Genomic DNA, 11,984 nt, shown 5'->3' on the forward strand with positions numbered 1-11,984 from the left:
CCGTCTAGCAACTCGATATAAACTTGGCTTAAGCCGTTGGTTCAGTGTCGTAACAACCTGTAACATTTTGAGGTTAAGTTCTCTTATTGCATTTAACATATTATATGAAACCTCACCGTGTAGTTATTTCGAATTTCAGCAGTCGTCTGCTTACTCAAAGCGTACCTCTCAATTACAATGTTGGGTACTAGATTATAATAATTAGGAATTACTTGTAGTGAAAAGTTTCTGATAATGTAAGATCTGCTTACCTATCATGAATTCAAGCACTTACTGCGGAAGGCACTGACGAAACTGATAGCGGAAGGGCTAATTATCGGCTAATAAATCTTCGTAAACTGGCTAATTAATCGGCTTATAAATCTTCGTAAACTGGCTGTTCACTTCGTAAACTACTTAAGAGCATAAGTCACCAAACCGAGAAATGCTGTGTCACGTTTTCTGCTACGCTTGTTTCTCAATCTTCGCTGTCGTGTGTCGAGATTACTGACGTTCCGTTGCTGTACCTGTCAGGGGTGTTGCTGTAGGCGAACTTGTTTTCACTTCGTTTCGTAGTTGATAGGGGAGCGATGGGTTCAACGTTGGCTCGGTGCGAGTAACAAGAACTAAGAACAAATTCAGAATCAGTTTTTGTTTTTCGAGAAGGTTTTTTTCCATCATTTGTCAATGATGAATTTTCTCTTAATGTTATTAATATTTTAAATTATAAATTCAATATCAACAAAAGATGATAGACAAAATTAGACAAAATATTCGAAATCAGTACTAAAAATTCATCTAAATCAGTCTTAAAAAAAAGGGCAACAAAAATGCTGTTCCCAGAAGATATCAATTTAATTTTATAATTTTTATTTTCTAAAAGTTGTTTATTTATTCAAATTGATGAAAATATTAGGATTCTATATGTACACAGCAAACATTTGCCTTTGGATTTTTGCATTCATCGTTATCTTCGGAATGTCTTTTTCTTATTTTCATGTAAACAAAAAATAACATCGTGTCATAAACAGAATTTATTGCAGTGGCTTGAAAGGCTTAAATAATTTGTCTTCATTCATTCGCCTAGATTCATGATGTTATTATGCTCAAAGTGTGAAATGAATTACAAAATATTCAAGTGAAGATGGAGCCCCATTTTATCATAATAAAGCTGATAAAAACATGACCAAAATAGTCAATTGACATTCTTTTTTGAAAATTCGTTTGATTTTTTCCAAGGACTAGGGCCTTGGAAATATAATTGGAGATATGATCTGGTTCTCTGGAACTTTTAAGTGGCTCAAAAACAATCAAGTTTTGTTTCTCAGTTTCTTTCAAAAAAAAGAAGTATTGATCGGAAAATAGCAGAAATTGAAGGAGGAGGATGCAGCCGCCCCAGAATACAGATTAAACAAAGTAAAAGTTGGAAAAACTGATCAAAATCATGACTGAAAAAAGTGATGAGAGGTGAAATTAAATTTTTCAAATGAAAATAATAAACTCTCTGTTTGCAATATTACTACAACTCTTTTCTCTTAATTTGTATCACTTTGATGTCTTTGACAAAGTTGTAGCTAGGTTGATTGTGATCTTATTAGATCATGTTATTGACGTATGGAGTTAAAATAACACTAGAGATGAGAGAAGTGTTTTAACAGTGATTATTATGATTTTGTCTTTGCAAAAATCACTACGACGGTAAAAAATCTTTTTTAAAATAATAAAATGTTCTACAACCCCCGATGGATTATTTCAAATTTGGGCTCAAATCATAACAAAAAGTCCCAGTTTTCGAATGGTGCAAAAATAGGTGAAATTGTTCTTACAGAGACACCGTGCCTACTATTTCGAATTTTGTATTCGGAAAACATAATTTACTTGAAATACGGTGAGCCCAAATTTTTATTAAGAAAAACATGGTACGTTTCACATATTTTTATTATTTTAAATCTAGTTTTGTAAATTAATTTTTTAAAATTTTCGAAAGGTGATTTGAAGTAGCAACTTAAAAATTTAATTTTACCTGGCTGTGTTAACTAAATGCCAGCGGCTTTGGCGTAGTGGTTCGAATTCAAGTCATCTACACCAAGGTTCATGAGATCGAATCCCGTTTGTTCTGGAACGAACGAGCTCCACTGAACCACCCTAATACCAAAAAGGCTCAGTAGCAGCATCGCCATGCTGCTAGCATTAACGGTTGGCGCTGCGCGCCAAAATATCATCGGTTTTCCTCGGGCCTCGGGTTTTCCGAAGGGTCCAGCCAAATCCAGCCCAAGGCTCGGTCTCTTTTTCCAACCAACCACCATCGGAGACGGTAACAAGTCAGCGGCCCTTGGGGCCAGTGTCAGAGGCCTTTATAGCCATTGTCAGAGGTCTAAAGAGACCAAAGTATTTTGTCGGAAGTCCTTGTAATTAGCTCTTAGTTGTAAAGTTAGTAAAAATACAGTCCACTATAAGAAGTTTGTTATGTTGTATGAAAGAGTGTGTACGGTTTTATTATTTTATCTCGGAATATCTGATGCTATCGATCCTGCCACCGTTCATGGCATACATAGTACACTTTCTGTGATCTGGTGGCTTTAACGTTTTGTAAGATGCTGGCCATCAAAACTTCGAAAGATGTACGCATAGAGTTCAGAAATAAAGATCTCTTCGAAGTCTTCACTAATTTATCTCTGACTTTGATCACTTGAATTAAAAATAAATATTTTCTTCATTTTTTTTTAAATAAAAATGTAACATCATTTAGGTATTTGTGATTAAATATATTTTTCAATTCATGATTAAAATTATGAGAAAAAAAATCAATCATGATGACAGGAAATTTACATTCATCTACATATTATTATTTTGCTTAACAATTCTTAATCTTGGATAATCACTGATTTGATCTGAAATCTATTTTAGAACTCGGATTCAACATTTCTTAAATCTTTTGTTATATGTATTTTATTTATTCTATTTCTGTGCACTAATAAAAATCAGTCCGAAGCCTTAAATTCTGGCTTAATTAAATTTTTAATTTGTATTCTTTTTCTGGTGCTTCGGAAGTATTGATTCAAAATTTGTCAACAAGACTGATTTATTTAACAATCTTTGCAGATGCTTCCAATTATTTACAGAAATTAAACTATCCTATTCTAGATTTGAAAACAGATTTCGAAATATTAAAATCAAATTCACTAGCAACTTCATTAAATCTAACACAACATACATCTAAAGGGTTGTTTTGACCGTATTGAGTTCGACGATGAGAGAGTCTCAGCAATTCCTGGGATCGGGTAGTCCTCAGAGGAGCATTAAACGGTAGAAGTGATAACAGTTCTGGACAATCCACGTTATTCTGCAAGATATCGAAAATGAAGAGTCGTTGTAAGAATACGCGCCTTGATGCCAGCGTCGATAGATTAAGTAGCAAGCAACGTTGTTCGTAAGGCGGAAGTTCAAGGGCGTCGTTCCAAGGTAGCTGGCGTAGCGTATCTGACGAAGCATCGTTGCACTCTCTCTATTTTTTTCGATTGCACCGCCTGATATGGTGCCCAAATTTGCACTCCAAATTCGATAATGCTACGCACAAGAGCACAATACAGTGATTTCAGACTGTAGAAGTCACTAAAAAACTGCGTGTTCCGTCGTATGAAGCCAAGAACTGTGAAACTTTTGACTACTGTCGTGGAAATATGCTGGGAGAAGTTGAGCTTGTTGTCTAAAGTGATGCCAAGGTCTTTGACGACCGATGTGCGATTCAAGTTAGTCGTTGACATTTTGTACTCGAAAGTGATGGGACTTCGTTGTCGAGTGAACGTGATGGTAGTACATTTGGTAATATTCGGAGCCATGCCGTTTTGATGGCACCAATCTAGCAGACTGTCAATGTCCTTTTGGAGAGCGCAGCAGTCGACTAACGAAGAAATAGTTCGGAAAATTTTGAGGTCGTCGGCGTACAGCAGTTTTTCTGACTCAAGAGTAGCAGTCAAATCGTTGATAAAGAGAAGGAATATCAGAGGTCCCAGGTGACTTCCCTGAGGCACTCCCGAGGTAATTTTGAAAGGTTTCGAGTAAACAGAGCCCAGTCTTACGAAAGCAGTTCGGCCTACAAGATACGAGGTTATCCAATTGCAGAGCCAATCAGGAAACCCCAATCGCCGCAATTTTTCAACAGCCAAATCATGCGGTACCTTGTCGAAAGCCTTACTCAGGTCTACGTACACGGCGTCAACTTGTTTACGTTTATCAAGCCTGTCAACTAATTTCGATACGTACGTCATGAGGTTGGTGGTCGTCGATCTTCTTTTCATGAACCCATGTTGATCTTCAGAGATTGTATGTCGCACAGTTTGGTACAGCACATCATAAACGAGACACTCAAAAAGTTTTGGAAAACAGCTGAGAATCGATATTCCGCGATAATTTTCTGCTTGGTGTATGTTCCCAGCTTTATGAATTGGAGTAATTGAAGCAGTCTTCCAGATCCGGGGAAATACAGCCTCCTCTAGCGATTTGTTGAAGATTATCGAGAGAGGGATGGACAAAGACTCAGCGCATTTTTTTACCACGAGCAGTGGGATGCAATCCGGGCCTGGACCTTTCGCTTCGTCCAATGAAGCCATCTTATGAAACACATCGTTAGGAGAAAAGTTCAGCATACTTAGGTTGAAATCTCGATCCTGCAAACTACTCAAGTATGATTCTGACAAAGGTGGTGAGTTATTACTTAACACACTCTGAAAGAATAACGAGAATAGATTTGCAGCAGCATACGGTGTCTCGGCGGTGGTTTCGTTGTATTCGATGACTTGTGGTACACCCTGAGTACCCTTTCGTTTTCTGATGTAAGACCAAAATGATGCAGGATCAGAACGTGCATTGTCCTGAATACGATTCATGTATTCTCAAAAACTCCTCACATGCATAGAGTTATAGGCGCTCTCTAAATCACGTAATTCGTTCAAGCGATTCATGCCATCGTCGTTGTGGATTCTTTTCCTTGCTTTTCGAAGTCGGTTGCGTAGATTACGTAGTTCAAGATTCGACCAAGGTTGGCGCACTGCAGTACGTGCGTTCGTTTTTTAATTGGGACAGCATCGCGAAAAACTTCGTTCAGTGTGTTGTAAAATATTTCCACCACGTGATCGGTTGAGCCACTTAGCATATCTTGCCAATTTATTGCAGCCAAAGATTCGCTAAGCGATTCAAAATCGCATCGCTTAAAATCAAAATAAAATTCTTCCGGTAATTGTGATTGTGAGTCATCTTCGCATAAAAGAAGCATCGCCAAAGGCGGATGATGCGAATCGACGTCAAGCAATGGCATCGATGGTTCAAAAATATTAATATTGCTTACGTCGTTAATAAAAACTAAATCAAGCATTCTCATGTTGTTGTTTTCAATGTGGTTCATTTGTTGCAGCCCCGAGGATAAAACAGATTCGACGAGTATAAGCTCTTGCTCACTGGATGCATTTACGGGTAGATAAACGCACAAATCATCATCAAAAAGCCATCTCAGGTTAGGCAAATTGTAGTCCCCAGCCACAATTAGCTTATCACGTTCGCTTGCAAGTGTACTGATTTCATGAAGACAATCAGCATGTCGTTCGTAAGCCCACTGTGCTGAGTTTGGTGGTAAATAAATTGCACATACAAAGATTGAGGCGCTATCGTTGAGTACTATACGAACGACAATTTGTTCAATATCGTTGGTGCCATTTGTTTTTACTAACGTGCTACACACTACCAAAAAAATCTGTGAAATTACATCACATATGATGTAAATAAAAAGAAGCATCATATATGACGGAATTTTCCGTGCAAGTTGGATATTACACGCCTGTAAAATTTGCCGACGTGTAATTTAAAAGTGATGTAATGTTTACACTTCCAATTGGATTTTTTTGTTTACTTTTTAGTAATATGATTCAAAGAAGATTTCTCAATAAAAAAAAACAATCTTTTTGTACACACCAGATTACATTTATTTTAAACCACTTTTGCCACTTTTTTTGATCTGCCACTTTTGCCAACCATGGCTACGATCGTCACCATTTCCATCTGGAAGAGCCTTTCCCGGAACGTACTTTGCGAATCTGTTAGAATTAAAACAAATTGTTTGAAGCATATTTAGCTTTATCTAACCACTTATTCTAAAAACTTACCATTCCACAATGAACGCACAATCAAACAACACGGCAGCGCAAACACCCGACAGGTCAAAAAACTTACGACTTGCTTTAGTGTTTGTTTTTTTTTTTTTCATTTTAAGTGCTGTCAAGGATTCAATCATATCTAATTTACAATAGAAAATCGTGTTCCGTGTCATGTAAGATTCAATTCTTCAATCTTCAGAGTTGTTAAGGATTCAGTTTTTGCAATTTTCTGTGACATGTAATTTTCTGTGATCGCACTACGAAACAATATTTAAAATTACATCACATATGATGTAAATAAAAAGAAGCATCATAAGTGACGGAAATTTACAGTATGAAATCGCGTTCTATGTCATGTAATATTAAGGGTTTTCAATTTCAGTGCTTTTAAGGATTCAGATTTTTTTTCTGTGTAGTTAATTGGTGCTTAACTGCGATTAAAACTCCCCCTCCACGTTCATATTGACTTGTTAGAGCATTACGATCGCATCTATACAAAACGTAGCTATCCGACAGTTCAGAATTCGAGATTTTATCATTCAGCCAAGTTTCGGTAGAAACAATTATATCATACTCACAGCAAGCCAGGGAGAGAAACAGCCTATTGGTTTTTGATCTCAAACCACGAACGTTCTGGTAGTAGATGTTGACGGGACGATTCAAATTGGGCTGGGCGGGTGTTGTGGTAGGCGGGGTAACATATTCAAACGGGGCATCTGTTCGGCATTGTTCCAGCAGATCGTTACTTAGGCTGAAACTGAAACGAAAACGGAGCTTCCTTTTTACGATCGAAATCAAATTCTCTGAAAGAAATCCCCTTCTGCCAAGATGAGCTAACGAGAGCGGCATCCCTCAACTGCATATCAAGACCAACCTTGAACGAAACAAATGAAAGTTCGACAAGATTTCTACCTTTGGGAACTAACTTTGTAACATCTACGGTATCGGTCTGAAGATTCATCTTCACCAGCTCGGCTACTTGCTCCTTAGTTGAACTTGGCTCGAAACCAGAGAGATATAACCAGAATGTATTCTCAGCTGGAGGCATCCTAGTTTGAGTTGCGATAGTGACTGGCAAATCAGCATCAACATTTTTGCAGCCAGTTAGTTGTAGCTTAGGCATTTTGGCAAATCGTTTTTCGGTCGGTGGTACTTTTCTTTTCTTTGACATTGGTGTAATTAATCTGCGTGGAGTGGCGTTAAGTGGAGTGTGTCCAGTTTTTTCCCCCTGCTTGAATGAGTGGCGAGCTAAGATATCATTGATCCTCGTAGTGTTTTGATCAATCGCCTTTTGCAAACCAAGCAGAGTTTTGTTTTGCTTCTCACACACGGTCTGAAGAACATCATTAGTAGATGCAATCACTTGTCGGAAAGTGGCATTTGCAATCATTTTAGTGCAAGAAGGACACATCCAGAACAATTGATGGCTATTAGCAACCAGATCACGGGTGGCTGTGCTCAGGTTGGCACACTTCAGATGGAATGCAGAACGACAAAAACCTTTTCAGATGATATCTTCTTCTTTCACCAAATCAAGTTTGCACTCAAAACAAATACCTGCGGCAGCCATTCCAGATGTGTAAAATTTCAGTGGCGTAAAGAATCTGATATCGATTTTTCGAAGCTTTTATGCTGCTTTCCAGATTAACTCCAGTGAATCCACAAAACGATTGCCCAGGTGAGTCAGTTGTGTACAAAATCTCGATCAGGTGTCACATAAAACACGAAGAAAAACACAAATTAGTACGGGGAGAGATGCCTTCGGAACAATAGAATTTACCTTCGATGTACGTCGATGCACATGTGCCGAACGGACAAAAAATTTAGCATGTGGTTGCTCTGTTAAGTCTTCTATTGTGCGATATCGTTCCATCGATGGCTAGGTAGATTTCTTATTTTCGTTTTGTGCGCAAGTTCCAACTGGATTGCTAAGTTTGCATGCTAAGTTTTTTGTCCGTTCGGCACATGTGCACTCACATGGCGGTCGAACCATCCATAATTAACTGTATCGAAAAATGTAGTGCCTCCTCTATTGGGTACTACTTCTTCAATACAGTCAATTGATGCGGGACAAAGAATTTAGTATGTGGTCAAGCTTCTATTTCAAATGCTCTTCGCTCTTTTCACCACCTTAGAATTTTCTTCTGATCTTCTATCCGTCTTTCATTTCAACTCTTTAATCCTCACCGATAAAAGCCGCAAATTAATTTCAATTCTTATTTATTTTAAATCGTATAAGTAAAATTTATTATTATTTCGAGTTTATGTGATGATTTTTAGTAGGATAATAGTTTTAAAAATCAATTTGAATGTTCACTGTGCATGTTTGATATTGTTATTATTTATAGATAAATTTAATTTTTGAAGACCCAGATACCACCCCTCATGGACAGGTCCTTCGCACGGGCTTGGTTGCAACCATATCATTTGAATCAACTCTAGTCAGCCTTCCGATAACATGTGAACTGGCCACGCTCGGCCGCACAATTCCAGAAGTATCCATTGCACAAATGGTATGTTTACTCTCTGGATGCAGTAAAATATTTCAGCTAAGTAACTATCAATACCAACTTGCCTTTGCAATTAAAATCGTTCACCCAGAACAAATAACTCTCGTTCCCCGCACTCTAACCGCACTGTCCCGTTTCGATCTCTGACGTAGTCTTGCACACACGAGGTCCTAAACATCCCCCCATACTCGACATGGATGGGAAAGATGGAACAGCGCATATCCGAGCACATAAATCACATCATCATCCCTTTTTGAATTTCTACCGGAGGCAAGCTTGGCGCTTATCAGTTCAAGTTTTCATCTGCCAGTGGGGGTGGTCGGGAAGATGAAAAAAAAATCTTGACTTGGCTTGGCGTCCACCGCTAGGGGATCCTTTGAAGAATGGGTTGGAGGTATTGGAGATTATCTGAATGGGAATTCCTACAACCACCTTCCACCAAAGTCGGTACCTTCGCTAGAATTTTACTCCAGGTGGAATTGCAGCCCACCTGGCCTGGAAATGGCAGGAATGTTGGCTTGTATAAAAAAAATCTCAAATTATGCTTCTAACATGTACCATTCAAAAACTGCTGCACATACTCGAAGCAAAGTTTTTGATCCTGTCTATTGCAGCTTTTGGTCCGGTTGGCGTACCGTTGCATATCGTCAAGTTGCAGACCGTAAATATAGGCTATGAAAAGAGAAAGTTAATAAAACAGCTATTACAACACGGTTCGCTGTTCATATTGGAACTATTAGTTCACGTATATATGAAACTAAAAAAAAAGTAGGTAAAACCGCTTGAGGAATAATCTTTCAGGAAATCAATTCTCCAAGAGACTTGAGTAACGGATCCTATTTCTACCGATTATATAAAAACCTTACTTACTCTTCAACTGTAAAACAAATATTAGTTTTATTCGTTTCCAATTGCTCAAAACCTCAGTATCAACACTCAACCTTTTTCCGACCGCACCAATCTTTTACCGCGCATTTCGATGGAACCCCCAAAAATAGGCACCCTTTAAATATCTTTAAACACACAATGCAAACAAGCCAGCCGGGTCGGGCAATTCATTCCACTTGAAAAACGAACGAATTGACAATCATGTTTCATGCGGTGTGCTTTATCGACACCTCTGCTCTGGCTGGTGGCTTCCGGTGGGTCCGGAAAGGAAAAGAAATCCGGGCCAACCGAAATTGTCTGCTCTGGGACTACGGCTTCTAACTGCCTAAATGTAGGCTGCGTCGTCGGTCGACCATCGTCGGTTGCCCAGACGTGATAAAAATGTTTACCGCCTTTACAGACGGCTTGCCGGAGGACGTTTCTCCGAGCTCTCCGAAATGGAGTGAGATGTGAGCGAGGTAAGGTGAGAGCTTTCGAGAGGGGGCCAGAGAGTTTATGATGGGAATAAGCTGATGGGTGGTGTTGCTCAAATCTCACCCGTTTTCGGTGTTTTCCTAACGAGGAAGCGATGGGGGGTGGTCTGGGACTATAGAATCAGCTGGCTTTGGCTGATCTAGGAAAAGCGTGGAACTCACTGAATGAATATTGTGGCTCTCGTCCTGAACGCTCGAGTTACGAATGAATACTGTGGCTCTCATTCCGAGTGCTGAAGTGCGTGAGATACGATAGATTGTGCTTTGGTTAAGTCTGTTAATTTGACGAAAACATTTTTTTGCAAAATACATAAGCTGTGCACCCGAATACATTGCAACAAATTCTTTGTAGAGGAGACAAGCATCCGGGGCGAAGTGAGCACCCCTCTTTTCTACGGAAGGGCGTTATCTAAAAAGCAATTACTGTATGTTTGTTTGTTCGTTTGTTTGTCCTCTATAGACTCAGCCATCTTAAGACCTAGAGCGCTGAAATTTGGCATGGATGCTTCCCAAGCAACATTTTAAACTCCTTTTGGTTTTATAGGAAAATTTGGAAGTTTTATAACGAAATTGCTCAAGAATTAATAGCCGTGAACAGTATTTCGATAGGACTATTATAAAAACTAGCTTCAGGATATCTACACGACAATTATAAAACCTGTTTAAAAAATCAAAACCGATTTAATGAAAATTTTATCTTCCGTGTATATAGCGGTTTTGAAATCCGCTATAAAGCAATTTTAAAACCTCGCTATAAAACCCTGTCAGATTGCCATAAAACGTCAAATGTCAAATAGCTGATTTGAAGAAGAAGAATAAGAAGAAGAAAGAAAAACAAATAAAAACAGCATAGAATTTTTCGTTCGATTTCTACTATCAAAAGGTAAATTTTTCATGTCTTGAAAATCCGTATCTTGTAGTTAATATATATACTTTTTTAACTTTCAGTAGATCATTTTCGGAAATATGCAGACGTGCATCCCACCGGAAAACTGTGTAACCAACCCGAAAACCGTGAAACCAACCGGAAAACCGCTGGTGCCGTCTTATGGGGTGTCACAGCTGTGGTTGGGCACCGGAAGATGGTTTATGTACCGGAAGATGGTTCCTTTGTCGATCAAAATACCCGGAGGAAACATCGAATTAGGTGTGGGAGCTGCTGCATAGGTGTGAAGATGGAAACCGAAATTTTCCACCTACACACAATCCCCCAAAGAGAATCTGCTACTGATTTCTACGAGGTAATCCGAATTACATTGTGTGTCAATAAGTGAGCCATATGAATTGATTGCCAATAAATAGTGAATCAAATATAGTTTTTTTTTTTATTATTTGATGGAATCTGAATTTTTAAAAGAAAAATTGTCTCGTTCATTGTTTCGAGACAAGCTGAAAGTGTTTAAATAAATTCTGAAAGTCTTATAGGTGTTCGGTATAAAACGCCATTTTTTATTGTAATTTAAAAAAAAAAATCGCTTGAAATTTATATGCATGAAGCATTATTTTTCATGAAAAATTAGAATTAACATTCTACGCGCACAAACATTGTTTAAAATAAACATAAATGTACAACATGAGCTTCTACAAAGTAATTGAAATATATTTTGGATGATTATGAATATAAATTTCAGAATTAAGGTCTTTTATTTTGCAAAACTAGACTGGCCCACGTATTTTATACGAGTTTCCCGAAAAATCAACCGATAATTTTCGAAGCGCATAAAATTTCTGCAAGTAAAAGTAGTAAAAACATATAAGATCATGATTTTTTCTTTGGTTTGATTGTATGATTGGTTCTTGTGTACATTTTTATTCTTGGCCAGATGTAACCATTTTCTTTTATATGTCACTCGGTAAGAATATTTTTTCTGAATCAATTCCATTTTAAAACCACTGATCGAAAAATAAACATACACGCAAACAATTGTTCACTCAAAAAAAAAAAATTGACATCTTGAATATGCTCTTGGCGAGGTTTTATTAGGTAC

The 11,984-nt window shown here is 38.0% G+C and overlaps 1 long non-coding RNA gene across 1 annotated transcript; it reads left to right on the plus strand.

The window, feature by feature from the left end:
• Window positions 1–10,812: 10,812 nt before the first annotated feature.
• Window positions 10,813–11,307, plus strand: LOC129742136 (uncharacterized). The gene is made up of 2 exons (XR_008736529.1): window positions 10,813–10,879; window positions 10,945–11,307. It is a non-coding gene; the product is annotated as an uncharacterized LOC129742136 (long non-coding RNA).
• Window positions 11,308–11,984: the final 677 nt, after the last annotated feature.

This window comes from Uranotaenia lowii, chromosome 1, assembly GCF_029784155.1.
Source record: "Uranotaenia lowii strain MFRU-FL chromosome 1, ASM2978415v1, whole genome shotgun sequence".
Taxonomy (NCBI): domain Eukaryota; kingdom Metazoa; phylum Arthropoda; class Insecta; order Diptera; family Culicidae; genus Uranotaenia; species Uranotaenia lowii.